This window comes from Aegilops tauschii, chromosome 3 (assembly GCF_002575655.3).
Source record: "Aegilops tauschii subsp. strangulata cultivar AL8/78 chromosome 3, Aet v6.0, whole genome shotgun sequence".
In the NCBI taxonomy this organism is placed as follows: domain Eukaryota; kingdom Viridiplantae; phylum Streptophyta; class Magnoliopsida; order Poales; family Poaceae; genus Aegilops; species Aegilops tauschii.
In genome coordinates, this window is record NC_053037.3 from 64,074,419 (window position 1) to 64,101,464 (window position 27,046).

Consider the following 27,046-nt stretch of genomic DNA (forward strand, 5'->3'; position numbering starts at 1 on the left):
CATAATAAGCAAAGGCGCCGATGCCCCATGGCCAAAGGGTTCCTTCCTGAAGACGTCCGATTTATGGCAGCGGGAGTGGTTTTACATCACAGCTCCCCGAAGTACTAAGTGGGTATCTGCCCCCGTCTTCCGTTCGGGCCCCCCGCCACAACTGGCATCATGGGTCAACAAGGGGCTGGACTGGGGGCCAGTTAATGACGTGCCGACATTGAAGATTCGTATCCGGGATCTCCTCGAGAGAGATGTCAGCCTTGTCAAGGTAATGCAAGTCATGCTAGTTCGTCGGGTCCTGCCATGCCAACGTCGACCTCTCCGTATGTGGGAGTTCAACCCGGAAGGACCGCGAACTATTCAGCAATTCTTCGGCGTGACGCTCGAAGGGATGTATGGATTGTTCTTCGGATCACGAATAAAGTGTCCGGACACCACCGAGGATGCGGGTCTAAACTGCAATCATCCAGATACCCACGTAAGTAATTCTGCGGCCGAACATGCTGTCTTTTCATTTTTCATAACATTATTCTGAAAAAATTGCTCTTGGCCAGGACTGGATAAGAAAGGCGAAGATGATCAGGTGTTCAACCCCCCTTCCCGAGGGCTCACCGGATCCTGTACTAGCTAGGATGCTTGAGCTCGCACCTTATCAAGTGCCATCAAGGGAAGATAAAGGGAGGAATAAAGAAGCCGAAAGCTGGCCTCACGCATTACTCATCCAAACCGGGGGAATTAGTGTCTCCGCGAAGGAGGATAATCGGGGGGAAGAATCTGAAATTCCCTCTCCCCAAGGAAGGAAAAGGACCGCCTCTGAAGACTTGGAAACAAGGGTTTCCAAACAAGGGAAGAAACCTTTGCCAGGGGGCCCTGCCCCGGAGGGCATCCTTACCGCACAGTGCCCGCAAGGGGATCAGCCCTCCACCGAGCTGTAACTGAACAAGAGTACTTTTGGTAAATATATCCTGCTTCGTCTCCGAGGACAATAACCAAGATGCGTGTCTTGCAGTTCGGATCATAACCCTTCTCGACAGAGTTCGTCTTCGGGGGATCTTCTTCCAGAGATGATGGACAGCGAAACGCCTCCCCCTGTCTCCTCGCCTCATGGAGCGGATGACCCTGAGGTGTCGTCACGGAGGATTTCTCCTGATCCGCCAAGGCCGAAAGGTAACCCTTCGGCCACCCGAAGTCCGGAGTATTCGGCTCCTAAGGAGAGCAACAAAAAGAGTCCGGGACTGTCCGGTGCACGACCGGACGCACTGATGGGTCTTCTGGAACAAGCGGCTATCTCAGAGGCGCATCGTACTTTAATGGGTACGGTGGTTGAAAGGATTTCATCCGCCGAAAGTGGGTTGCATGAAGCTTTTATGAGCCTGCTAAAAGGATTTGAGGTACGCAAAGTAATATATATATTTTTGACGGTACCGCACACGCTAGCTGTGCCCTGTACAGATAGTAGCCCCTGAGACTTTGGTTGTTGTCCAGAGGCGGCAAACAGAGGATCATAGTCCCAGGTAATGATCATGCTGCTCACATGTGCAGGCGGCTGAGGGTCCGGTGGCTGGCCGGACTGGTGAGTTTGCCGAACTGAGGTGGCAGCTGGATGCGGCAGATGCTGACATTGTGCTTGTGAACAAGCGGCTTGATGAGGCACAGGGTATGTATTCTTCGGTGGTCAACAGATATTAAGAGGAGCATGATGCTAGTATCTATAACATGTTGTGACTGCAGATGGAGCTGCCGTCGTGGAGACCCTTCGGGCGGAGCTTGCCCGAGCCAAGGAACAAGCCAGGAGAAGTGATGCGGCCGCCCTAAAGGCGGCCGAAGTGTTAAGAGCCGAACAGGCTGCTCATCGTCAGAGCGAAGATAAAATAGCCAAGATGGCTGTTGAGCTGAAGGATGCCGCCGACCGGTATGAGCTTCTTGAAAAGGAAAGCCAAGCGAAGGCGACGGACCTGAAGAAAGCCATGGTAGCAGCCAAGGAAACCCGCTCTAAGATCAGAGCAGCGAAGGAGGAGCTTCGTCAAGCCGGAGATATGACAGCTGGGAAGCCCTTTTTGTTGCGGACGAGGTTTGGAGATCCGAAGTATGCCCCTCTGGATCAATTATGGAGTGCTGCAGACGCGTACTTGGACTTGGCAACGAGTGCTGCTGATGCGACTGAGTTTTTCAAAGATCAAAAAGATCACGAAGTGGAAAAGTTGTTCTGGTCGCAGTTCAGTGCTCCAACGCATCCGCTGCTGTTAAATGAGCAAATGGCCGAGTGGGCTGAGCTTCATAGGTTGTCCGGGCTTGCCATGAGGTCTGTCGTTGATCATCTTTGGCCGGAAGGGCCGAGGCCGAATAGTTATTTTGGTTTAGTGCAACGATTCCTTGGTGCTGTGCCGCATATCGACGCTGTAAAGAGGTCGGCGTGCATAGAGGGTGCGCGGATGGCTCTTGCCCGTGTTAAGACATACTGGGCAGAGATGGATGCCACCGCTATTGCAACCTAGGATCCGGCCGTAGGCCAGGTCTCGGCCGAGTACTATTTTGAAGAAGTCCTAGAAGGCGCTCGTTTAATAGAGGCTCAGTGCTCGAAGAGTATCATGTTCGAGTGACATGTATCCCAATTGTAAAAACAATGCTATTTGGATTATAAAGGTTGTGTTTATACTTTTGCCTGAAAGTATTATGATGCCTCCTGTGCGGCCGTTTATGTATGTATATAACCTGAAAGTTTGCACTCGTCGGCTTCAGCCCCCACTCATATAATGCGGGGGTGTTCGGAAAAGCGCGTATTCACACTTGATCCAACGTCTTGGTCCATTAAGGAGGTGATGGCGTGGCGAACAAGGCAATCGAACTATATAGCTTTAACACTTTCACTTAGCCATAGGAGTTTGACGGTGGGGCTACTATATAGCCCCTGGTACTTCCGCGCTCATCCAGATACGGGGCGCGTACATACATGACCAGGAAACCAGCCCTTCGTTAATGCGGAGGAATCGCGAAGATTCCACTGAGTCATCGAGTGGTTGACCAGTCTCGCGCTTTATCATGACAGTCGGTTTTCGGCTTTCTCTACTGAGGTGCTCGTCCAGATGAACCAGGGCAGAATCGCAGTAGTTCTCCCGGTGCCACCTTAGCCGATAGAGCAGAACGTAAGGTAGCAAAACACGGGAGTCGGGCAAACTCAACTATTGACCAAAGACATGATTCGGAGTTGATGCATATAAGGCCAAACTCGCGGCGCCGAACACTCCCTAAGGTATTCGGACTTTACAACATATACTGGGCTGAGTAACACCCTCGATAATGAGCCCTGAATTTCTAGGTACGTGCATTAGTCTGACGTGACGAAATACCAATAACGCCAGCATCCCTCTCGGTTGTGTTGAGTATCCGGAGGGTATGAAGCAACAAGAGACAGTAAAAAAGGTTTACACAGGGTCTTAATCTAAAAAGAAACCTTTGAGCGGGGCCCTGCTGCACGTCTGCGCCTGTGTCTCCGTTGTGCCGTATCCTGGAAGGGTGTAGCACGATTATCATCTGTAAAAGAGAAAAACCCATGTGAAAGTCTTCGTGCGAAAAAATTGGTTATTCTTAATGAACCATTAAAATGTAATCCAAATAGGGCCAAGCCGAACTGTAGTCCTTTTTACATGCGGGAAGCCCCTAGTACCACCTATGGGGGTATATCCATCGACCCAACCTCAGGTTTATCTAAGCTGTTACAGCTAGTGGTGCGCCGGACTCGTCTATCCGTGTTCCGCGGTCTTGACGACCGATCATTTATTCTGGGTGGAGATGCCGTTCAGCGTTCGACTGCTAGAGCCGCCACACATTCCTCCGCATGTAAGGATCGCTCTGTGTTTCCGCTAACTATGATGATGCCACGTGGACCGGGCATCTTAAGCTTAAGATAAGCATAATGCGGTACTGCATTAAAACGAGCGAATGCCGTTCTTCCGAGTAGTGCTTGATAGCCGCTTCAGAATGGAGTGATGTCGAAGGTTAACTTTTCACTTCGGAAGTTGTTGGGAGAACCGAATACAACCTCTAGTACTAGAGAGCCCGTGCAGCGGGCCTCTGGGCCTGGTATTACTCCTTTAAAGGTAGTATTTCTTTGGCTGATTCTTGTCGGGTCTATCCCCATTTTGCGGACTGTGTCCTGATATATCAGATTAAGACTGCTGCCGCCGTCCATAAGGACTCGGGTGAGATGGTATCCGTCAATTATTGGGTCCAGCACCAAGGCAGCCGATCCTCCACGCCGGATACTAGTCGGGTGATCCCTGTGATCAAAAGTGATCGGGCAGGCCGACCAAGGGTTGAACTTGGGGGTGACGGGCTCCACGGCGCATACGTCTCGGAGTGCACGTTTGCTCCTCCTCTTAGTTACGTGAATCATGTTCACTGTTTTGACCTCTGGTGGGAATTTTTTCTGTCCCCCAGTGTTTTGCTGGCGAGGCTCATCCTCGTCTTCACTTGGTGTCTCCCTCCCCTTGTGTTCGGCGTTTAGCTTGTCGGCCTGCTTGAAGACCCAGCATTCTCTGTTGGTGTGATTTGCAGGTTTGTCGGAGGTGCCATGAATCTGACATAATCTGTCTAGAATCTTGTTTAGGCTGGACGGTCCATCTCTGCTGCCTTTGAATGGCTTTTTCCGTTGACCGGGTCGAGAGCCCCTGAATCCGGCGTTTATCACCGTGTTGTCTAGGATGTCTTCATTGTGTCGACGCTTGCTTTTATTGCGTCGTGGTTTTCCATTGCCATCCCTGACTTCGGATGTGCTTGGGTCGCTGGTGCCGCTACGGGCCAGCCAACTGTCTTCGCCCGCGCAGAAGCGGGTCATAAGGCTTGTTAGGGCTGCCATTGTCCTCGGTTTTTCCTGGCCGAGGTGTCTGGCGAGCCATTCGTCCTGGACACTGTGTTTGAAAGCTGCTAAGGCTTCGGCGTCCGGGCAGTCGACGATTTGATTCTTCTTAGTGAGAAATCTGTTCCAAAGCTTTCGGGCTGACTCTCCGGGCTGTTGAATTATATGACTTAAATCGTCTGCATCCGGAGGTCGGACATAGGTCCCTTTGAAAATTAGCCCTTAAAGCATCCTCAAGCTCTTCCCAACTTCGAATTGAGTTTTCAGGGAGGCTTTTCAGCCAGTGCCGAGCTGGGCCCTTCAATTTGAGGGGCAAGTATTTGATGGCGTGGAGATCATCTCCGCGAGCCATATGGATATGAAGGATAAAGTCCTCAATCCAGACCCCAGGGTCTGTCGTTCCGTCGTATGCCTCTATGTTCACGGGTTTAAATCCCTCGGGAAATTCGTGATCCAGCACCTCATCGGTGAAGCATAGGGGGTGCGCGGCACCCCTGTATTTGGATGTGTCATGGCGTTCTGACGGTTGTAGTGTTCGGTTTTGATTCTGTGTCGGAGCGCTCTTCCTAGATCCGTAGATGGACCTGGTCATACCGGCTTTTTCGAGCAAGTCCTCACGTAAGTCGTGTGCTGACTTATATGCGACATTGTTAGCCGCCCTATCGCGGCCACGGGGTGGTCGATTCTGCTGATCGGCCATTATGTTTTTCGGCTGTATGGGCTCTAGAGCCTCGTCATCGAATTCGGGCAGTAGCTTGCGCTTTGGATAGCTCTTTGTGTGGCGACTGCCACCGTACTTTTCTGCAGTGTCAAGCACTTTGTTCCATCTACTGATGAGTGTATTTTGCGCGGCCTTAAGCCTTTGCTTCTGCTTCTTCAGACTCCTCGCGGTGGCAATAAGCCTTCTGTGGAGGTTCTCTTGTTCCAAGTGCCTTTCTGGGATGATGTGTGCATCGTCAACTATTCTCCTCTCCGGAGACAGGTTGATGATCTTTACCCTCGGTGTCGCCATGATCGGACAGCGGCTCCGTACTATGTTTGCCGTCTGCTGGCTCATCCTGCTCTGTTGCTTTGGAGTCGAACGGGGTATTATTCTTTCTTGCGCTGTTATCACTGTTTTTGCTGAGGCGGGATTTGGAGCGGCGCCTACGTCATTGCTTTGGTTGCTTATCGAGGGGATTATCCTTTGCTGCATCCTTCCGTTCCTCGTCATTGTCTTCTTTGGGTGTATCCACCATGTATATATCGTGTGATGAAGTGGCTGTCCAGCGCCCTGTGGGCGGTGGTTCCTGTTCCTCTCCTGCATCGACGTCCATACCGTCGATGTCTTCGGAGCCGAAATAGAGCATGTCGGTTAAGTCTTCGACAGTGGCTATTAAGTGGGTGGTGGGTGGGGAACGAATTTCTTCATCGTCCGCTTCCCACTCGAGCCGGACATAGTTGGGCCAAGGGTCTCCTGACAAGGAGAGAGACCTTAACGAATTCAGCACGTCACCCAAGGGCGAGTGTTGAAAGATATCCGTGGAGGAAAACTCCATGATCGGTTCCCAATCAGATTCAATAGGCACGGACATTGGCGGTTCGAAGCCTATGGCCGGGGATGAATCCAAGGGTCCGGCAACACAGGTCTCGCAGGAGGTGAAGTCAGTATTCGGCTCTATCGCTGCTGAGTGTGCGGCCTCCGTGGCGGGGTCCATCCACTCATCCTCGGACGGCGCGATCTGCTCCGGATCAAGGGCCGGAGTTGCCACAGGGGTGATCTCCCGAACACTGTCCGGCGGCAGAGCTAAATCATGCTCGTCGTGACTGTGCGGCGCACCTGACATGGGCTCGAATCCGTCGAAGATCAAGTCTCCGCGGATGTCGGCGGTATAGTTCAAACTTCCAAACCTGACCTGACGGCCAGGGGCGTAGCTTTCGATCTGCTCCAGATGGCCAAGCGAGTTGGCCCGCAGTGCGAAGCCGCCGAATATGAAGATCTGTCTGGGGAGAAAAACCTCACCCTGGATCGCATCGTTGCCGATGACAGAAGGAGCCATCAAGCCTTATGGTGACGGCACAGTGGAACTCTCAATGAAAGCACCAATGTCGGTGTCAAAACCGGCGGATCTCGGGTAGGGGGTCCCGATCTGTGCGTCTAAGGCGGATGGTAACAGGAGGCGGGGGACACAATGTTTACCCAGGTTCGGGCCCTCTCGATGGAGGTAATACCCTACTGCCTGCTTGATTGATCTTGATGATATGAGTATTACAAGAGTTGATCTACCACGAGATTGTAGTGGCTAAACCCTTGAAGCTAGCCTATGATTATGATTGTTGTTGTCCTACGGACTAAACCCTCCGGTTTATATAAACACCAGAGGGGGCTAGGGTTACACAGAGTCGGTTACAAGGGATGAGATCTACATATCCGAATTGCCAAGCTTGCCTTCCACGTAAAGGAGAGTCCCACCCGGACACGGGACAAAGTCTTCAATCTTGTATCTTCATAGTCCAACAGTCCGGCCAAAGTATATAGTCCGGCTGTCCGAGGACCCCCTAATCCAAGACTCCCTCAGTGGGCCCCACCGACTGGTCTGGTACGGAACCGACAGGCCGCTCCCGCCGCTCGCGGGTCTTGCCGGCTGCTGATCACCGTAGCCGTGATGCTAATGATGTAGGCTTGGTCGGGGGGCGTGGCTACAGTCCCGCCGCGTGGTGGGCGATTACTGTAGCCACACCGCGTCTCATCTGGTTGATGGCGCACGAGGCCCGAGGGAGGGATAAGCCGCCTGCTGGAAGCCGACTTCCCTCAGGTCCGGCTGCCCTGGCTTCCTCCGTCTTCAGGGCTCTCACTGCCTGGTAGGGCCCGCCGCCTGCAAGCCGTACCGACAGGCCGTCGTGGGAATAGGGCTCCGCCTGTCAGGAGTGACGTTTGGGGGGAGGGGCAGCAATGCCGCGTCGTGCGGAGATCTCCGCCTGTATGGGGCACTGTGGCCACGCCCGGTCCTGGATTTGGGGGGATGGGCTACGCTGTAGCCATACCCTGTCTTGTCTCCTTGATGAGGGCGCAGACTTTGAGGGCGCCACGGGCCGACTGCTAGGGGCTGGCCTCTCTGGAGGCCGCCCACTAGGAGTCGGCCTGTTGTGATGTCGTCTTCTAGAACTCGGCCGCCTTCTGAAAGTCGGCCGTTCAGCCAACCGGCCGCCAGAAGGCGGGGATCTATCTTGACGTCTTGAGGAGCGCAGCCGGCCCCGATGTCTTGAAAGGTTCGGGGGCTCGGGTTAGGCTCCCCCTGGCCCATTACTCTGACAGTAGTCCCCGAAGCTGGTGAGGGGCCACGGTTCGAGGGGCCGGGGAGCCTCAACAGTTTACCCCTCCGGGTGCTCTGAAGGAAGCTCCATCCGGCTTCTGGGGAGCCGGTCGACAGGAGTCAGATACGTCCAGTCGAATCCTTCTGGGATTTCGAATGCATCAGCGGGAACTAGGTGGCGTTCTTGCTAAGCTTCTCTGCCCGCCGCCCGCCGTGGGCGTGCGACATGGCGCCAGCTAGCCGGGTCAGCCTGCAGCTGCTACCTCTTGAGCACTGCGTTGGTTTTCCCTTGAAGAGGAAAGGGTGATGCAGCAAAGTAGCGTAAGTATTTCCCTCAGATTTTGAGAACCAAGGTATCAATCTAGTAGGAGGCTACGCGCGAGTCCCTCGTACCTACACAAAACAAATAACTCCTCGCAACCAACGCGATAAGGGGTTGTCAATCCCTTCACGGTCACTTACGAGAGTGAGATCTGATAGATATGATAGGATAATATTTTTGGTATTTTTGTGATAGAGATGCAAAGTAAAATAAAAGCAAAGTAAAAAGCAAAGAAAATAAATAAGTGTTGGAAGATTAATATGATGAAGATAGACCCGGGGGCCATAGATTTCACTAGTGGCTTCTCTCAAGAGCATAAGTATTTTACGGTGGGTGAACGAATTACTTTTGAGCAATTGACAGAATTGAGCTTAGTTGTGAGAATATCTAGGTATGATCATGTATATAGGCATCACGTCCGAGACAAGTAGACCGACTCCTGCCTGCATCTACTACTATTACTCCACTCATCGACCACTATCCAGCATGCATCTAGAGTATTAAGTTCATGAAAACAGAGTAACGCCTTAAGCAAGATGACATGATGTAGAGGGATAAATTCATGCAATATGATAAAAAACCATCTTGTTATCCTCGATGGCAACAATACATACGTGCCTTGTTGCCCCTACTGTCACTGGGAAAGGACACCGCAAGATTGAACCCAAAGCTAAGCACTTCTCCCATTGCAAGAAAGATCAATCTAGTAGGCCAAACCAAACTGATAATTCGAAGAGACTTGCAAAGATAACCAATCATGCATAAAAGAATTCAGAGAAGATTCAAATATTGTTCATAGATAATCTTGATCATAAACCCACAATTCATCAGTCTCAACAAACACACCGCAAAAAGAAGATTACATCGAATAGATCTCCACGAGAGAGGGGGAGAACATTGTATTGAGATCCAAAAAGAGAGAAGAAGCCATCTAGCTACTAACTATGGACCCGAAGGTCTGAGGTAAACTACTCACACTTCATCGGAGAGGCTATGGTGATGATGTAGAAGCCCTCCGTGATGGATGCCCCCTCCGGCGGAGCTCCGAAACAGGCCCCAAGATGGGATCTCGTGGGTACAGAAGGTTGCGGCGGTGGAATTAGGTTTTTGGCTCCGTATCTAATCGTTTGGGGGTACGTAGGTATATATAGGAGGAAGGAGTACGTCGGTGGAGCAACAGGGGGCCCACGAGGGTGGAGGGCGCGCCCTGGGGGGTGGGCGCGCCCCCCTACCTCGTGGCCTCCTCCTTTGTTTCTTGACGTAGGGTCCAAGTCTCCTGGATCATAATCTTCCTAAAAATCACGTTCCCGAAGGTTTCATTCCGTTTGGACTCCGTTTGATATTCCTTTTCTACGAAACTCTGAAATAGGCAAAAAACAGCAATTATGGGCTGGGCCTCCGGTTAATAGGTTAGTCCCAAAAATAATATAAAAGTGAATAATAAAGCCCAATAATGTCCAAAACAGTAGATAATATAGCATGGAGCAATCAAAAATTATAGATACGTTGGAGACGTATCAGGCATCCCCAAGCTTAATTCTTGCTCGTCCTCGAGTAGGTAAATGATAAAAACTGAATTATTGATGTGGAGTGCTACTTGGCATAATTTCAATGTAATTCTTCTTAATTGTCGTATGAATATTCAGATCCTAAAGATTCAAGACAAAAGTTTAGTATTGACATAAAAATAATAATACTTCAAGCATACTAACAAAGCAATCATGTCTTCTCAAAATAACATGGCCAAAGAAAGTTATCCCTACAAAATCATATAGTCTGGCTATGCTCTATCTTCACCACACAAAGTATTTAAATCATGCACAACCCTGATGACAAGCCAAGCAATTGTTTCATACTTTTAATGTTCTCAAACTTTTGCAATCTTCACACAATACACGAGCGTGAGCCATGGACATAGCACTATATGTGGATTAGAATGGTGGTTGTGGAGAAGACAAAAGGGAGAAGATAGTCTCACATCAACTAGGCGTATCAACGGGCTATGGAGATGCCCATCAATAGATATCAATGTGAGTGAGTAGGGATTGTCATGCAAAGGATGCACTAGAGCTATAAGTATATGAAAGCTCAACAAAAGAAACTAAGTGGGTGTGCATCCAACTCGCTTGCTCACGAAGACCTAGGGCATTTTGAGGAAGCCCATCATTGGAATATACAAGCCAAGTTCTATAATGAAAAATTCCCACTAGTATATGAAAGTGACAAAATGAGAGACTCTCTATCATGAAGATCATGGTGCTACTTTGAAGCACAAGTGTGGTAAAAGGATAGTAACATTGTCCCTTCTCTCTTTTTCTCTTTTTTTTATTTGGGCCATTTCTCTTCTTTTTTATGGCCTCTTTTTTTCTTCCGGAGTCTCATCCCGACTTGTGGGGGAATCATAGTCTCCATCATCCTTTTCCTCACTTGGGACAATGCTCTAAAAATGAAGATCATCACACTTTTATTTTCTTACAACTCAACAATTACAACTCGATACTTAGAACAAAATATGACTCTATATGAATGCCTCCGGCGGTGTACCGGGATATGCAATGAATCAAGAGTGACATGTATGAAAGAATTATGAACAGTGGCTTTGCCACAAATACAATGTCAACTACATGATCATGCTAAGCAATATGACAATGATGGAGCGTGTCATAATAAATGGAACGGTGGAAAGTTGCATGGCAATATATCTCGGAATGGCTATGGAAATGCCATGATAGGTAGGTATGGTGGCTGTTTTGAGGAAGGTATATGGTGGGTGTATGATACCGGCGAAAAGTGCGCGGTGTTAGAGAGGCTAGCAATGGTGGGAGGAAGAAAAGTGCGTATAATCCATGGACTCAACATTAGTCATAAAGAACTCATATACTTATTGCAAAAATCTACAAGTTATCAAAGCAAAGTATTACGCGCATGCTCCTAGGGGGATATATTGGTAGGAAAAGACGAACGGGACGTCGCGGCGTGCTCCCGGCGCGGGGGATGACGATCAGCACGGGCGCCGGCTTCGTGCCGTTCTGCAGCCGCGTCGATCAGCTGCTGGATCCGTCTTGTCATGTAGGGGAGCTCATCGGCTCCCAGCCCATTGAGCTCTTCTGCGGCCGCCTGAGCGGCTCGCAGATTCTCGAGCAGGGTGGCGTAGACAGAGCGATCCGCCCCCAGCATGCTGGCGACGGCCGCGCCGCGCTTCTGGACGAAGCCGGCTCGGCTCGGGCCGCTAGGCGGCGGCGTGCCGAAGGCGGCACGGTCGACTTCGCGCTGGTTGGCCTTGGTGAGGCATCTCATGGAGGCTATCTTCTGGCCTTCCGCGATGAGGGCGAGGCGGCGTGCCTCCAGGGTCTTGGCGTCGGCATCGGCCGGGATGGGGACGGAGAGGTCGTGCATCGCCGCTTGCAGGGCGTCGTGGGCGTTCTCGCCCGAGTTGGCGACGTGGCTGATGACCAGCACTTCGGTGACAGCGCTGCTGCCGCTGTCAGCTCGAGGGAGAGGATCGTCGAAGACCACCACGTCGGAGGGGTAAGCGTCGAGCGATGCCGTGTCGGAGTCGACAAGCATTGGGTCGGTGGAACCGACCGACTCCACATCTGCAGCAGGCTCGCTGGAGACGTGAAGCTGGTCGAGGAGGCTGACGAGGCGGCTCTCGGGGTAGTCCGTGCCTGCGTCGGACGCAGGCTCGTCGGAGATGCGAGTCTCGCCGAGCAGATCGGCGAGGCAGCTCGCTGCGCAGGCGTCGTCGACGCCTTGCAGCGCGTCGAGGCAAGCGCCATCGGGCGCAGCAGGCTGGCTGCACTCGCGGGGGAGGAAGAGGGTTCCCGTCCAGAACAGGTCTCCGGACGACGGTGCACCTGGCCCCATGGTGGGCGCCAAATGTCGGGTGGTTGGTGCGACATATGCCAACGGGTGGCTTATCATTGTGGGTGCCAATAAGACGTCGCCGGTGCCTGGAAACGGGATGAGGCGAAGACATGCACGCCGGCGGATCTTACCCAGGTTCGGGGCTCTCCGAGGAGATAACACCCCTAGTCCTGCTCTGCGGGGTCTCCGCATGATCACTAGATCAGTAAAAGTAGCTACAATCGCTCCTAGAGCTGTTGGGTTCAAGGGAGAAGAAGAACAAGGCTAGCTCTCACTTCTCTCTCTATGGTGTGTGTGCTATGCTCAGAAGCCAACCCTTTGCATGGGTGTCCCGGGGGGTTTATATAGGCCTACCCCCCGGGGGTACAATGGTAATCCGGCTGGGCACTGGTCCCAGCCGTCAGTGTCTAAGCTCGCCGGCTTCTCCGCCGGCCGTTGGGGCCCGCCGACTGGTGGGTCCCGCCGGCTGCCGGCCTCTTGGTCGACAGGCCGGCCCCACCGCCTAGGGTCTTGTCGGCGGCTGCTTACTGTAGCCTCGCCTCTGATAACGAGGGCTTCGTCAAGGTAAGCGTGGCTACAGTGTGCCGCCTCGAGGGCTCTCACTGTAGCCTTACCTCGTCTTGTCTCCTTAATGTGGCTCCTGCTTCGAGGGAGGGGGTAGCCGGCTTCTGGGGGCCGGCTATGCCCTGGGCCGACTGGGGGAGGCCGGGCCGCCTCCGCGCTTCTCTCTGGCCGAGGGGACCCGCCGCCCGTGGGCCGTACGGGAGTCTGTCGTGGATGACGTTGAGGCTAGCATGGCTACAGTGCCGAGCCGAATGGGAGAGGGCCGTCCTGTACGGCCTCCTGTGGCCATGCCTGCCTAGGTCTTCGGGGGTAGTGGGCCGCACTGTGGCCACACCCCGTCTTGTCACCGTTATGTGGGTGTAGCTTTGGTGGTTGTGGTCTCGGCCGGCTTCTCGGAGTCGGCGCTCTTCGAGGCCGACTTCCTGGAGTCGGCCACCCCGCGGATATCCTGGGGGGGAGGTTGCTGAGGCTGGGCCTTCTCCCGTGAGTCGGCTTCGGTGGTAGCCGGCCAGGGGAGGTGGTCCAATGCTCGGAGTGCTTGGAGGCCCAAAGGCCTGATAATTTTTCAAAAGAACCAGGGGCAGTCGGTTAGGCTACCCGTGGCCGTTTACTCTGACAGTAGTCCCCGAAGCTGATTGGGCTTCGAGGTTGGGTAGGAGTTGAGAAGCTCGATCAGCTTCCTATCTTGACAAGCCGGCAGCTGGGAGCCGGCTTTGGTTAGGCGTGCCGCCTTGGCCGAAAACTCCGGAGTCGGAGGGCGGGAGCTCGCAAGTGCGTGCACCGGGCCGCGGGCCGGCCACTTGCCGTCTGCGAACCACGTGGCCCCTCTTGGCCGGAAAGCCTGCCAGCCCACGCGCGCGGCGGGACGTCGCCGCAGGGCGGGGGCCCACCACGTCCACGCCCGGGCCCAGGCGCGGATTCTCTGCATCCCGAAACCGCCCGCACGTCTCCTTGCAGCAGTTTCGGCTCGCCTTTAGGGCGTAATAATCGCGAGGCGTGGGGGGAATGGGTGCAGTTAATCCCACGTCTCCCCCACGCCCGGCCTCCCCGGCCTCGCCTCGCGAAGCTATAAGTAGGGGGAGGTGGAGGGCGGCAGGCCCTCGCACGCTCCTCCTCCTTCCACCATCTTCTTTCGCTTGCCGTTTCTTGCAACAGTGCCTCACCGCCGCGCTCTTCCACCACACGTTCCTCCGCCGCCGCGCTCGTTTTCGCCATGCCTCCCGCCATGGAGCAGTATGGTGGGGATTGGGACGGCTCCAACGTCCACGAAGATCACGTCGAGTTCCTCCGCAATACGCGGTGGCTGCCCGGCGCGGACAAGGTGGAGGTCCGTCTTGCGCCGGTGAAGGAAATTACGCCGGAGCCGCGGGAGGGCGAGCGGGTGGTCTTCCGCTCGCATTTCTTGCGCGGCATCGGCCTGCCAGTGAGCGCCTTCTTCCGCTCCTGGCTCGATTTCTACCAGCTCCAGCCGCACCACCTCACCCCAAACGCGGTGGTGCTGCTGTCAGCCTTCGTCACCCTGTGCGAAGGCTACCTCGGTGTCCTCCCTACCCTCGAGCTCTGGGGGGAGTTCTTCCAGTCCAAGCTGGGCACGCGCATGCAGGGCGTGCCGGCTCAGACTGGCGCCTTCATCGCGTCGCGGAGGTCGGTCGCCGACAACCCCTTCCCTGTCATCACGCTGATCCAATCGGTGAAGAAGTGGCAAAAGTCATACTTCTACGTGCGGAACATCGCCCCACGGGGCGACTACATCAACCTGCCGGCTTACGTAGCCGGCCCACCGGCGGGTAGGCGGCCCCAGTGGTCCTTCTGGGCCGTGACTCTGACGCCGGCTGGGTCCGCAGCCGTCGCCCGAGTACGAGTGATGACCCAGTCGGAGGGCCTGACGGGGCCCGACCTTCTGGCCGCCTTCGTCACGCGTCGGGTTCTTCCGCTCCAGAGCCGTCCTCATCTGATCTGTCAGATGAGCGGCCAGCTCCATCCGAGCCGGATGTGCACCAAGGACATGCCGCACGAGGAGGTCGCCTATATGGTGAACTACCTCGCGAACTGCAAACTCTTCGAAGAGTGGCAGTTCGGCAAGGAGCCATACAGCCGGGCCAATCCACCGCCCACGGTATGCTCTCCTTGTTTCTTCTTTTTCTCTTAACTTTGTTGCCAAGTTCCTCTTGGCCGACTCTAACTTAGTCGGCTTGTTTTTCGACAGAGCCCTCTTCTTCGGCCGGCCGGTGGGTCAGACACGGAGCGTCGATTCGTCCCCGACCGGACGGAACATGATCTGGAGGACCCCGACTTGGGGGCGGCCGCTATGGACGACAACATCGAGCCGGGTGGTGGCCAAGCCAGCGGCGAAGCAGGCGGCTCCGGGCACGGAGTCACCTTCGACGACTGGCCGGACGACGATGAGGCCGAAGTCGCCCCGCGCCGCCGGCCGGCATCTGGACGCGGCGCGGTTCCTCCGCTGCACCGCCTGCTCGGGGCGGAGGGCAGAAGCGTCGCGCCGCCCAGGGTTTGTTCGGCAGTCGGACGAAGAAACCCAGGGGCGGGGCGGCAGCAACCAGGCGGGAGGAGGCGGCCGTGAAGGCGGCTTGCTTCCGCAAGACGGTGAAGCAACCGCAGACCGTGTCGGCGTAAGTTCGAATTTTTTTGTATACTCTTTTTCTTTCTTTTCTCTGGTGGTTCCTGAACCCTTGTCTTTTTCTCCAAACGATCAGAGCTCAGTTGTCGCTTGAGCGGGCGGCTGCCGCCTCCGTCGTCGAGTCGCCGAGGGGGTCTGGGGGCACCACTCGCCGCGTGGACCCCCGTGCCGACCTTCAGGAAGCGACAGAACGGAAAGCGCGGGAGGCGCGGGAGGAACGGGAGGCGCGAGAGGCGGAGGCACAGAAGGCGGCCGCCGCCCAGGCGGCGCAAGAGGAAGAGGCGGCGAAGGCGCTCGCCGACGCCGCAGCCAAGGCCCAAGCGGAGGCTGCAGCCGCGGTGGCGGCAGAGGAGGTCTTGATGGTCACCCCGCTGCGCGTCGTAGCGCCTGGGGACATGGAGCCCTCGCCAGAAGGGGCCAGCGGCGACCAGCCAGGACTTGAGAGGGACGACGACGTCGTCGTCCTAGAGAGGGCGCCGGTGCCGACCCCGCCAACTGGGGCGGCTCAAGGCGGCCGGCCTGATCTGCCGCCTGCGCAGCCGGCGGGGGGCGAGCCGGCCGCGAGGACTAAGATGGCGGTCCGGATGCCGCCGAGCCGTCGTGCTGGGAAGGCTGCGTCGGAGCCACAGAAGGCCGCGTCGGAGCCGCAGCCGGCCGCGGGCTCCAGCTCATCGGCCCGGGATGTGGAGGTGGCCAGCGCTACCTCGGGGTGGACGCCAGGCGGAGGGATAGCCGTGATGAACGTGGCCGCGCAGGACGTCTGGACCCGGCTTCAGGCCCAGGCTACGGCGCTGAGGCAGTTCACCGACGAGTTCCTTGCGACGCGGGCGGCCATCCGGGTTAGTCTTCCCATCTTGCTTCTTCTTGATCTTGATTTCTTCTTGATCTTGATTTCTTCCGTGGGGGCGCGTCAGCGCACCCACTGGGTGTAGTCCCCGAGTTCCGAGTCGGCTGCTGAGCAGGCGGCTTGGAACTTCTTAGTGGATTTGTCTTTGCTATTCTTGTTCTTACTTCGATCTTCTGTCTATCTTGCAGGACTACCACAATCTTCGTGCGGCCGCCTTCAACTCCCAGGCTCGGGAGCTGACCCAGAAGACCGCCGACCTTACTGAGAGCCGAGGTACGTGCTTTGTTCTTTATCTCATGTGGGGGCGCGTCAGCGCACCCACTGGGTGTAGTCCCCGAGATTCGGGCCGACTGCTGAGCAGTCGGGTCGGATCTTCCTTGACGACTTCCTCTTACTGTTCTTTCTTTTTCTGCCGTCTCTGCAGCGGCCAACGCCGGTCTGAGGGCACAGCTGGGGGAGTCTCAGACTGCCCTTCGTGCCAAGGATGCCGAGCTCGCCGCCTTGGTGCAGGAACGCGACCGCCTGGCCAAGAAGTTGGCCGACCAGGAGGAAGGCCACAAGGCGGCTCTGAAGGCGGTGCAGGACCGCGAAGCCGCCCTCCAGGCCGAGTACGAGACGGAGGCGGCTGGCTGGGCTGAGGCCAGGCAAACTCTGATATCTGGCTATGGTCAGATCGAAGATCTGGTTGACGGTAAGCCGCCTACCTCTTCGTCCTTTCTTGCCATCTGCCACTTTTGGCTCGTTTTCTGACTTGGTGCTCTTTTCTTCTTTTCTTCTTCTTTCTTGCGCAGAATATTTCCCTGGCTATTCTACCGCCGCCAACCAGACCATCGACGCCCGCCGCCAGGCGCGGAGGCAGGCTGGCTTCGAGATATCGCCAACCGCCGGCCGTTCGCTGGAGGAGCAACTCTTGGCGATCCAGGCCCGCATCCAGCCGGCTCACCGACTGCTCCGCCGGCTTCAGCGTGCCGGGGCGCAAGTCTTGGCCGCCCTCTAGCCCGGCCAAGTGGTTCCTCGCACCCCCAGTCGGACTGCCGACTGGCTGGAGGTGGCAGTCGGTCGCTTCGAAGCCTGGAAGGTCTCGGCGGCTCGCTCCGGCGCCAGGCGGGCGCTGGAGTTCGTCAAGGCCTGGTATCCCGGCCTGAGCCTGGATCAGCTGGCTACCTGGCGGCAGCAAGCCGACACGGAGCTGGAGCCGGGGCGGCCGGCTATCATCCGGCGGGCTTCGGCGATCGCCGACTACACCGACACCAGCGTCTTCGCCCCCGAGGTGGATGACAACGGTGTCGCCCAGCTGGAGGAGTGGTTCGGGCTGAACCCGGCGGACGGTGAAGACTCGGCGGAGGAGATCGACTCCAGCGACGAGGGCGAAGAGGAGGAGGAGGAGGGTGAAGACGCCGAGCCGGCTGGTGGAGCAGCCGACCAGCCTCAGCCTGACCGCGCCTCCAGCACCACGTCACGCGCGAGTGCGTCGCCCGCGACTGGTGGTGACCAGGCCGAGACCCGCTAGGCGGCCACTCCTTCAGCCGGCGATGCCGTCTCCACCGACCAGCCTGGCTCCCGCACTGCGCCCTAGTCTAGTCTGCCATCTTTTGTTTTCCTGTTTTGTCACTTTTGGAACAATACTTTGTTAAGTCTGCACAATTCCACCCACTGGGGGTGTATTCAAACTTATGTCCGTAGCCAGCCTGTTTGGGGCTTTATATGTATATATAACTTATGCATGCATTTGGCTTTTCCTCGTACTTTGCTTTTTATCCTCCGGCTGTTTCCTTTGTCGCCCTCCCTTGGTTGCCGCCTCCCCAGTCAGACAGTTGCTCTGCAATCTGTAGCTGGAGGAGTACTTGGCCAATTGGGAGGGCAAGTACTCTAGCTTTGCTGGATTAGAGCTAAGTGTTTAGGAGACCGGCCAGCCGGCTGCTCTGACAGCCGGCAAGCGTGCTTGGAGGCCGTCTTTTTGCTATATAAGTTCGTTGGTCCTTAGCCGTTTTTCGTGTGGGCATCCTTTCTGCCTTCTCTCTTGTTAGTCAGACAGTCGGTTCTTCGAGCTGCAACTTTCAACAAGAGAGGACTCGGGAGCCGGCACACTACTTGTTTGACTTCAGGTAGAACTTTTAATACAGCTTAAGGCGGCCAGTCCCCGGGCCGACTAGTCGAACCCGGTGCCAGACAAGAAATCAAATGTAATAATACATTCATGGATATGACACTTGTCATTCATAGATAACAAAGGCAGTCCCCGAGTACTGTTCGGGGGGCCTGTTGGTTTGTACTTAATACAAAAGGGTAGCATGATACATACTGCTTTCAACTGTAAAATCTTCTCAGGAGGTTCGCGTTCCATGGTCGCTCCGACTCCTTGCCGGAGTCGTCTCTCTTGCGTGCTCTTGGTTTTTGCGCGTCGATCAAGTAGTAGGAGTCGTTGCCGAGTGCCTTGCTGATGACGAAGGGGCCTTCCCAAGGGGCCGAGAGCTTGTGCTGGCCGGCTGTTCGCTGGATCAGCCGGAGCACAAGGTCGCCCTCTTAGATGGATCTTGGCTTGACCTTGCGGTTGTGGTAGCGGCGCAGCCCTTGCTGGTAGATGGCGGACCGGCTGAGTGCTAACAGCCGGCCTTCTTCCAGTAGGTCGACGCCGTCTTCTCTTGCTTCCTTGGCCTCCGCCTCCGTGTACATGGTGATCCGAGGCGAGTCGAACTCGATGTCTGTTGGGATGACAGCCTCGGCACCATATACAAGGAAGAATGGAGTAAAGCCGGTTGACTTGTTGGGTGTAGTGCGCAGACTCCAGAGGACAGCCGGCAGCTCATCGAGCCAGCAGCCAGCCGATCGCTCCAGTGGTACAACCAGTCGGGGCTTGATGTCGGAGAGGATGAGTCCATTTGCTCGCTCGACCTGGCCGTTTGACTGCGGGTGGGCAATGGACGCTAAGTCCAGTCGGATGCCCTGCATCACGCAGAAACGTGCCAGTGCTCCTTTGGCGAAGTTCGTGCCGTTGTCGGTGATGATGCTGTGCGGCACGCCGTACCGAGTAGTGATGTCAGTGATGAATGTCACGGTAGTCGGCCCGTTCAGCTTCTTGATCGGCTTTGCTTCGATCCACTTTGTGAACTTGTCCACAGCAACAAGTAGATGTGTCAGGCCGCCGCGGGCTGTCTTGAAAGGGCCCACCATGTCCAGTCCCCAGACGGCAAAAGGCCAGGTGAGGGGAATGGTCTTGAGTGCAGAAGCCGGCAGGTGTTGCTTGGAACTAAAAACTTGGCATCCTCTGCAGCTCTTGACTATTTCTTTAGTGTCCTCCAAGGCAGTCGGCCAGAAGAAACCATGGCGGAAAGCCTTGGCCACAAGTCATCTTGAGGCTGCGTGGTGGCCGCATTCGCCTTGGTGGATGTCCTTGAGGATTGCCACTCCTTTTTCTGGCTCGACACAACGCTGGAAGACTCCAGTGACGCTGCGCTTCACAAGCTCTCTGTTGATTATTGCGTATGTTGCGGCTTGTCGTTGCACTAGTCTTGCTGAGATCTCATCAGCCGGCAGCTCTCTGCTGACTAGGAACTTGAGGATGGGCTGGGCCCATGACGGAACTGTGACTTCTTCTTCTGTTAATGTAGCCACCATGACTCGGGTGGGTGGGTTGGGTGGCGTGGAATTGGAGTCGGCCACCGCTCCTTGTGTCGTTGCAGTCCCAGGACCGACTGCTGCAGTCCCCGGGCCGGGTTCTGAAGTCTCCGGGCCGGGTGCGACTACGGCAGTCCCCGGGCCAGTTGTCGAAGTCCCCGTGCCGCCTGCGGGTTTTCTCCAGTCGGATCCGGCTGCATCTGGCGCAGGCGGTATGAAGATGGAGTCCGACTCTGGAGACGGCTTGATGGACGGCTTGAGGAGGCGCTGGAGGGAGACGCCAGTCGGTATGGCTTGTCGGGTGGAGCCGATCCGTGCTAGGGCATCTGCTTGGTCGTTGTCGGCCCTTGGCACATGGAGGAACTCGCACCCTTCAAAGTATCCGCTGATTTGCTGGACGAGGAATCGATAGCTCGCCATGTTCGCGTCCTTGGCGTCCCAGTCGCCAGACAACTGCTGGACCACCAAGTCTGAGTCGCCATAACACAGGATCCGGCGTATGCCGAGTTCCTTGGCCAGCCGGAGCCCATGCACGAGCGCCTCGTACTCGGCCACATTGTTGGAGGCGGCGGAGTGGATCTGCAGCGTGTACTTGAGCTTGTCGCCTTTGGGAGAGGTGAGGACGATGCCGGCTCCCAAGCCGGTGCGCATCTTGGACCCGTCAAAGTGCATCCGCCAATGGGTAGAGTCGGGAGCCGGCGGTAGGTACTGGGTCTCGGCCCAGTCGACGAGGAAGTCGGCCAACGCTTGGGACATGATGGCGGTGCGGGGTTGGTAGAAGATCGTGTAGGGCGCCAGTGCAATGGCCCATTTAGCCACCCGGCCGGATGCATCCCGGCTGCCTATGATCTCGGCGAGCGGGGCGGTGCACACGACCGTGATGGGGTGCTCTTGGAAGTAGGGCTTCAGTTTCTTGGCAGCGAAGTACACCCCATAGCACATCTTCTGGTAGTGTGGGTAGTTTTGCTTTGAGCTGGATAGCACTTCGCTGAGATAGTACACCGGCCTCTGGACTAGCTGGGCTCGGCCTTCTTCCGGGCGCTGGACCACAACAACAGTACTGACGACTCGGCTAGTCGCGGCGATGTAGAGGAGCATGGGCTCCTTTTCAGTCGGCGCTGCCAGGACAGGCGGAGTGGTCAGCATTTTCTTCAACTCATGGAAGGCTTGGTCGGCTTGGTCGTTCCACTCAAAGTCAGTGGACTTCTTCATGAGTCGGTACAGGGGGAGAGCCTTCTCTCCTAGTCGGCTGATAAAACGATTCAGGGAGGCTAAGCAGCCAGTGAACTTCTGCACATCTCGCGGTTTGGTGGGAATCTCCATCCTCTCGATGGCCTTGATCTTGACGGGGTTGCATTCGATGCCGCGTTCGGAGACCAGGAAGCCTAGCAGCTGGCCGGCTGGCACTCCGAACACGCAGTTCTCGGGGTTGAGCTTGATTTGGAATCGGCGCAAGTTGGCGAATGTTTCTTTCAGGTCTTCCAGCAAGGTGCCGCGCTTCTCTGTCTTCACCACAATGTCGTCTACATAGACGTGGGCATTTCTGCCGAGTTGTTTCAAGAGGCATTCTGCATGCAACGCTGAAAAGTGGCACCGGCATTCCTCAAGCCGAATGTCATAGTCAGGTAGCAGAAAGCTCCAAAGGGTGTGATGAAGGCAGTCTTCAGACGGTCAGCTGGGTCCAACTTGATCTGATGGTACCCTGAGTACGCATCCAAAAAACTTAAAAGCTCGCATCCGGCCGTGGAGTCTATCACTTGGTCAATCCGTGGCAGAGCAAACGGATCCTTTGGGCAAGCCTTGTTCAGGCTAGTGTAGTCTATACACATACGCCACTTGTTATTCTTCTTCAGAACCAGAACTGGGTTGGCAAGCCATTCTGGAAAGAACACTTCCATGATAAAGCCAGCGGCAAGGAGCCGGGCTATCTCTTTCCCCACAATTCTTCGCTTCTCTTCTGACAGTCGGCGGAGGGGTTGCTTGACCGGCTTCGCGTCAGCGCGGACATGTAATTTGTGCTCGGCGAAATCCTTCGGGACACCCGGCATGTCCTTTGGGGACCATGCAAAAATGTCTCGATTCTCACGGAGGAAGTGGACGAGCTCGCCTTCCTATTTACTGTCCAAGTTCGCCCCAATGACAGCGAACGGGTTCTCCGGGTCCAGAGGTATCTTCTTCGTCTCTTTGGCAGGCTGGAAGGAGCCCTGCGCATCACGATCTTTGGGGTTGGGGGACAGGGCCGGCTGCTTGCCGGCCATGGCCACAACCCGTTCCAGCATCTTCTTCTCTTCTGCCACCACGAGGGACTCGGCCAGCCGGCTGCTGGCCATGGCGCACTCGATGGACTTCTTGTAGTCGCCGGCTACCGTGATGATCCCCTTCGAGCTCGGCATCTTCATCTTCAGGTAGGCGTAGTGGGGCACAGCCATGAACTTGGCCAGAGCAGGTCGGCCAAGCAGGGCATGATAGGGGCTCTCCAAATCCACTACCTCGAACCAGATTGCTTCTCGGCGAAAATGATCTTTGTCTCCGAAGAGAACATCCATTTTAATCTTGCCGATTGGGGAGCAAGACAAGCCGGGGACGATACCATGGAAGACGGTGCGGCTCGGCATGAGCTGCTTCGCTTTGATGTTCAGCTTCTCCATGGTATCGCGGTACAGTATGTTGATACTGCTTCCGCCATCTATCAGGATGCGGGAGAATCGGGCAGCTCGCCTCTCCATCGCGAGGGTGACATCCAAGACCATTGCATAGGAGCCAGGAGAGGGCATCACCTCTGGGTGGTCGGCCTCGCTCCAGCTGATTGGCTTCTCTGACCAGTGCATGAACTCGGGGGTGCTAGACGCGACTGCATTAACTTCTTGATGCTGTCGGCGTCGACTGCGCTTGTCGTCGGCTTGACTGGTGAAGACGACGTAGGCGGCGTGCTCTTCGGGGAATTCGTCTTGGATGGCGCCGACTGCCGGCCGAGCCGCCGGCTACTGGGGGGCTGGAGGCGGCGGACCGGGAGGCGGAGGCGGCAACATCCCCTCGCCCTTGGTGATGCGGGTGAGCCAATGGCATTTCCGGGTTGTGTAGTTGGACGGCTTCGCGCCGCTGTGGAATTTGCAGGGGGCATCAAGAGCCTGTTCGTAGGAGAAAGCCGGCTGCCAAGCCGGCCTGCCGCCCTTCTTCTTGGGAGCGGGCCGTTCTTCGGGCTGCTCGTCTTCAACGGTAGCCACCTGCCGACTGGCGAAAGTCGGCATGCGGGCCTTGCGCTTGTGGTCGTTCTGGTAGGGGCGCCGATTAGGGTCGCCAGCCGGCGTCTTAGGAGCCGGAGCAATCACCTTCCCCGAGGCGTCTACTCGGAGCTCGGTCTTCATTGAGGAGTCGGCCGTGGTGTACTTGTCCGCGATGACCAGCAACTCGTCGAGGGTAGCCGGCTCGTCGCAGAGGAGTCGGTGCTTGAGGAGGGTGCCCTCTCGGCACCCGGCGGTGAAGTACTCGATGGCCTGGACCTCATGCACCCCCTCGCAGGAGTTGCGGAGCTCGGCCCACCGCGTGAGGTAGTCGCGGGTCGACTCGTTGGGCCCTTGGACACAGAGGGAGAGCTGGCGAGGCTTGGGAGGCCGCTTGTAGGTGCTGGTGAAGTTGCGGACGAAGACTTCTGTGAAGTCCAGCCAACTGTTGATGTTGTAGGGCTTGAGGCTGTTGAGCCATGTGCGCGCCGTGCCTTGCAGCATGAGGGGGACGTACTTCATGGCGACGCGCCGATTGCCGTTGGCTATGCTGACGGCCGTGGAGTAGTCGATGAGCCAATCTTCCGGCTTCACTGAGCCGTTGTACTTGGGCGTGTCTCTGGGGAGCGAGAACCCTTTGGGGAAGGGCTCGTCGCGGATGCGGGGGCCGAAACACGGCGGGCCGACATCGTCTTCTTCTTCTCACGCCAAGGATCGAGCAAGGCGGTCGATCCGGTGGCGGGCATCGTTCTTGCCGACTCCTTCTCGGCGGCCGAGTCGGTCGCCAAGAGTCGGGTGCGTGATAGGTGGCGGGGTGAGACGTCTTTCTCTTCGAGGCGGAGGAGGAGGCAGATTTCCTTGGTGCTCCACTGCTCGAGGGCGGCCCTCCGCGTCGCGCTCGATGGTGATGCGAATCCGGCTGCGGCTGGCAGCCGGCTCCTTGTCTTTCTTCTGGTGTGCGCCGCTCGCAGTCGGCGAACGGGACGTCGCGGCGTGCTCCCGGCGCGGGGGATGACGATCAGCACGGGCGCCGGCTTCGTGCCGTTCTGCAGCCGCGTTGATCAGCTGCTGGATCCGTCTTGTCATGTAGGGGAGCTCATCGGCTCCCAGCCCATTGAGCTCTTCTGCGGCCGCCTGAGCGGCTCGCAGATTCTCGAGCAGGGTGGCGTAGACAGAGCGATCCGCCCCCAGCATGCTGGCGACGGCCGCGCCGCGCTTCTGGACGAAGCCGGCTCGGCTCGGGCCGCTAGGCGGCGGCGTGCCGAAGGCGGCACGGTCGACTTCGCGCTGGTTGGCCTTGGTGAGGCATCTCATGGAGGCTATCTTCTGGCCTTCCGCGATGAGGGCGAGGCGGCGTGCCTCCAGGGTCTTGGCGTCGGCATCGGCCGGGATGGGGACGGAGAGGTCGTGCATCGCCGCTTGCAGGGCGTCGTGGGCGTTCTCGCCCGAGTTGGCGACGTGGCTGATGACCAGCACTTCGGTGACAGCGCTGCTGCCGCTGTCAGCTCGAGGGAGAGGATCGTCGAAGACCACCACGTCGGAGGGGTAAGCGTCGAGCGATGCCGTGTCGGAGTCGACAAGCATTGGGTCGGTGGAACCGACCGACTCCACATCTGCAGCAGGCTCGCTGGAGACGTGAAGCTGGTCGAGGAGGCTGACGAGGCGGCTCTCGGGGTAGTCCGTGCCTGCGTCGGACGCAGGCTCGTCGGAGATGCGAGTCTCGCCGAGCAGATCGGCGAGGCAGCTCGCTGCGCAGGCGTCGTCGACGCCTTGCAGCGCGTCGAGGCAAGCGCCATCGGGCGCAGCAGGCTGGCTGCACTCGCGGGGGAGGAAGAGGGTTCCCGTCCAGAACAGGTCTCCGGACGACGGTGCACCTGGCCCCATGGTGGGCGCCAAATGTCGGGTGGTTGGTGCGACATATGCCAACGGGTGGCTTATCATTGTGGGTGCCAATAAGACGTCGCCGGTGCCTGGAAACGGGATGAGGCGAAGACATGCACGCCGGCGGATCTTACCCAGGTTCGGGGCTCTCCGAGGAGATAACACCCCTAGTCCTGCTCTGCGGGGTCTCCGCATGATCACTAGATCAGTAAAAGTAGCTACAATCGCTCCTAGAGCTGTTGGGTTCAAGGGAGAAGAAGAACAAGGCTAGCTCTCACTTCTCTCTCTATGGTGTGTGTGCTATGCTCAGAAGCCAACCCTTTGCATGGGTGTCCCGGGGGGTTTATATAGGCCTACCCCCCGGGGGTACAATGGTAATCCGGCTGGGCACTGGTCCCAGCCGTCAGTGTCTAAGCTCGCCGGCTTCTCCGCCGGCCGTTGGGGCCCGCCGACTGGTGGGTCCCGCCGGCTGCCGGCCTCTTGGTCGACAGGCCGGCCCCACCGCCTAGGGTCTTGTCGGCGGCTGCTTACTGTAGCCTCGCCTCTGATAACGAGGGCTTCGTCAAGGTAAGCGTGGCTACAGTGTGCCGCCTCGAGGGCTCTCACTGTAGCCTTACCTCGTCTTGTCTCCTTAATGTGGCTCCTGCTTCGAGGGAGGGGGTAGCCGGCTTCTGGGGGCCGGCTATGCCCTGGGCCGACTGGGGGAGGCCGGGCCGCCTCCGCGCTTCTCTCTGGCCGAGGGGACCCGCCGCCCGTGGGCCGTACGGGAGTCTGTCGTGGATGACGTTGAGGCTAGCATGGCTACAGTGCCGAGCCGAATGGGAGAGGGCCGTCCTGTACGGCCTCCTGTGGCCATGCCTGCCTAGGTCTTCGGGGGTAGTGGGCCGCACTGTGGCCACACCCCGTCTTGTCACCGTTATGTGGGTGTAGCTTTGGTGGTTGTGGTCTCGGCCGGCTTCTCGGAGTCGGCGCTCTTCGAGGCCGACTTCCTGGAGTCGGCCACCCCGCGGATATCCTGGGGGGGAGGTTGCTGAGGCTGGGCCTTCTCCCGTGAGTCGGCTTCGGTGGTAGCCGGCCAGGGGAGGTGGTCCAATGCTCGGAGTGCTTGGAGGCCCAAAGGCCTGATAATTTTTCAAAAGAACCAGGGGCAGTCGGTTAGGCTACCCGTGGCCGTTTACTCTGACAGTAGTCCCCGAAGCTGATTGGGCTTCGAGGTTGGGTAGGAGTTGAGAAGCTCGATCAGCTTCCTATCTTGACAAGCCGGCAGCTGGGAGCCGGCTTTGGTTAGGCGTGCCGCCTTGGCCGAAAACTCCGGAGTCGGAGGGCGGGAGCTCGCAAGTGCGTGCACCGGGCCGCGGGCCGGCCACTTGCCGTCTGCGAACCACGTGGCCCCTCTTGGCCGGAAAGCCTGCCAGCCCACGCGCGCGGCGGGACGTCGCCGCAGGGCGGGGGCCCACCACGTCCACGCCCGGGCCCAGGCGCGGATTCTCTGCATCCCGAAACCGCCCGCACGTCTCCTTGCAGCAGTTTCGGCTCGCCTTTAGGGCGTAATAATCGCGAGGCGTGGGGGGAATGGGTGCAGTTAATCCCACGTCTCCCCCACGCCCGGCCTCCCCGGCCTCGCCTCGCGAAGCTATAAGTAGGGGGAGGTGGAGGGCGGCAGGCCCTCGCACGCTCCTCCTCCTTCCACCATCTTCTTTCGCTTGCCGTTTCTTGCAACAGTGCCTCACCGCCGCGCTCTTCCACCACACGTTCCTCCGCCGCCGCGCTCGTTTTCGCCATGCCTCCCGCCATGGAGCAGTATGGTGGGGATTGGGACGGCTCCAACGTCCACGAAGATCACGTCGAGTTCCTCCGCAATACGCGGTGGCTGCCCGGCGCGGACAAGGTGGAGGTCCGTCTTGCGCCGGTGAAGGAAATTACGCCGGAGCCGCGGGAGGGCGAGCGGGTGG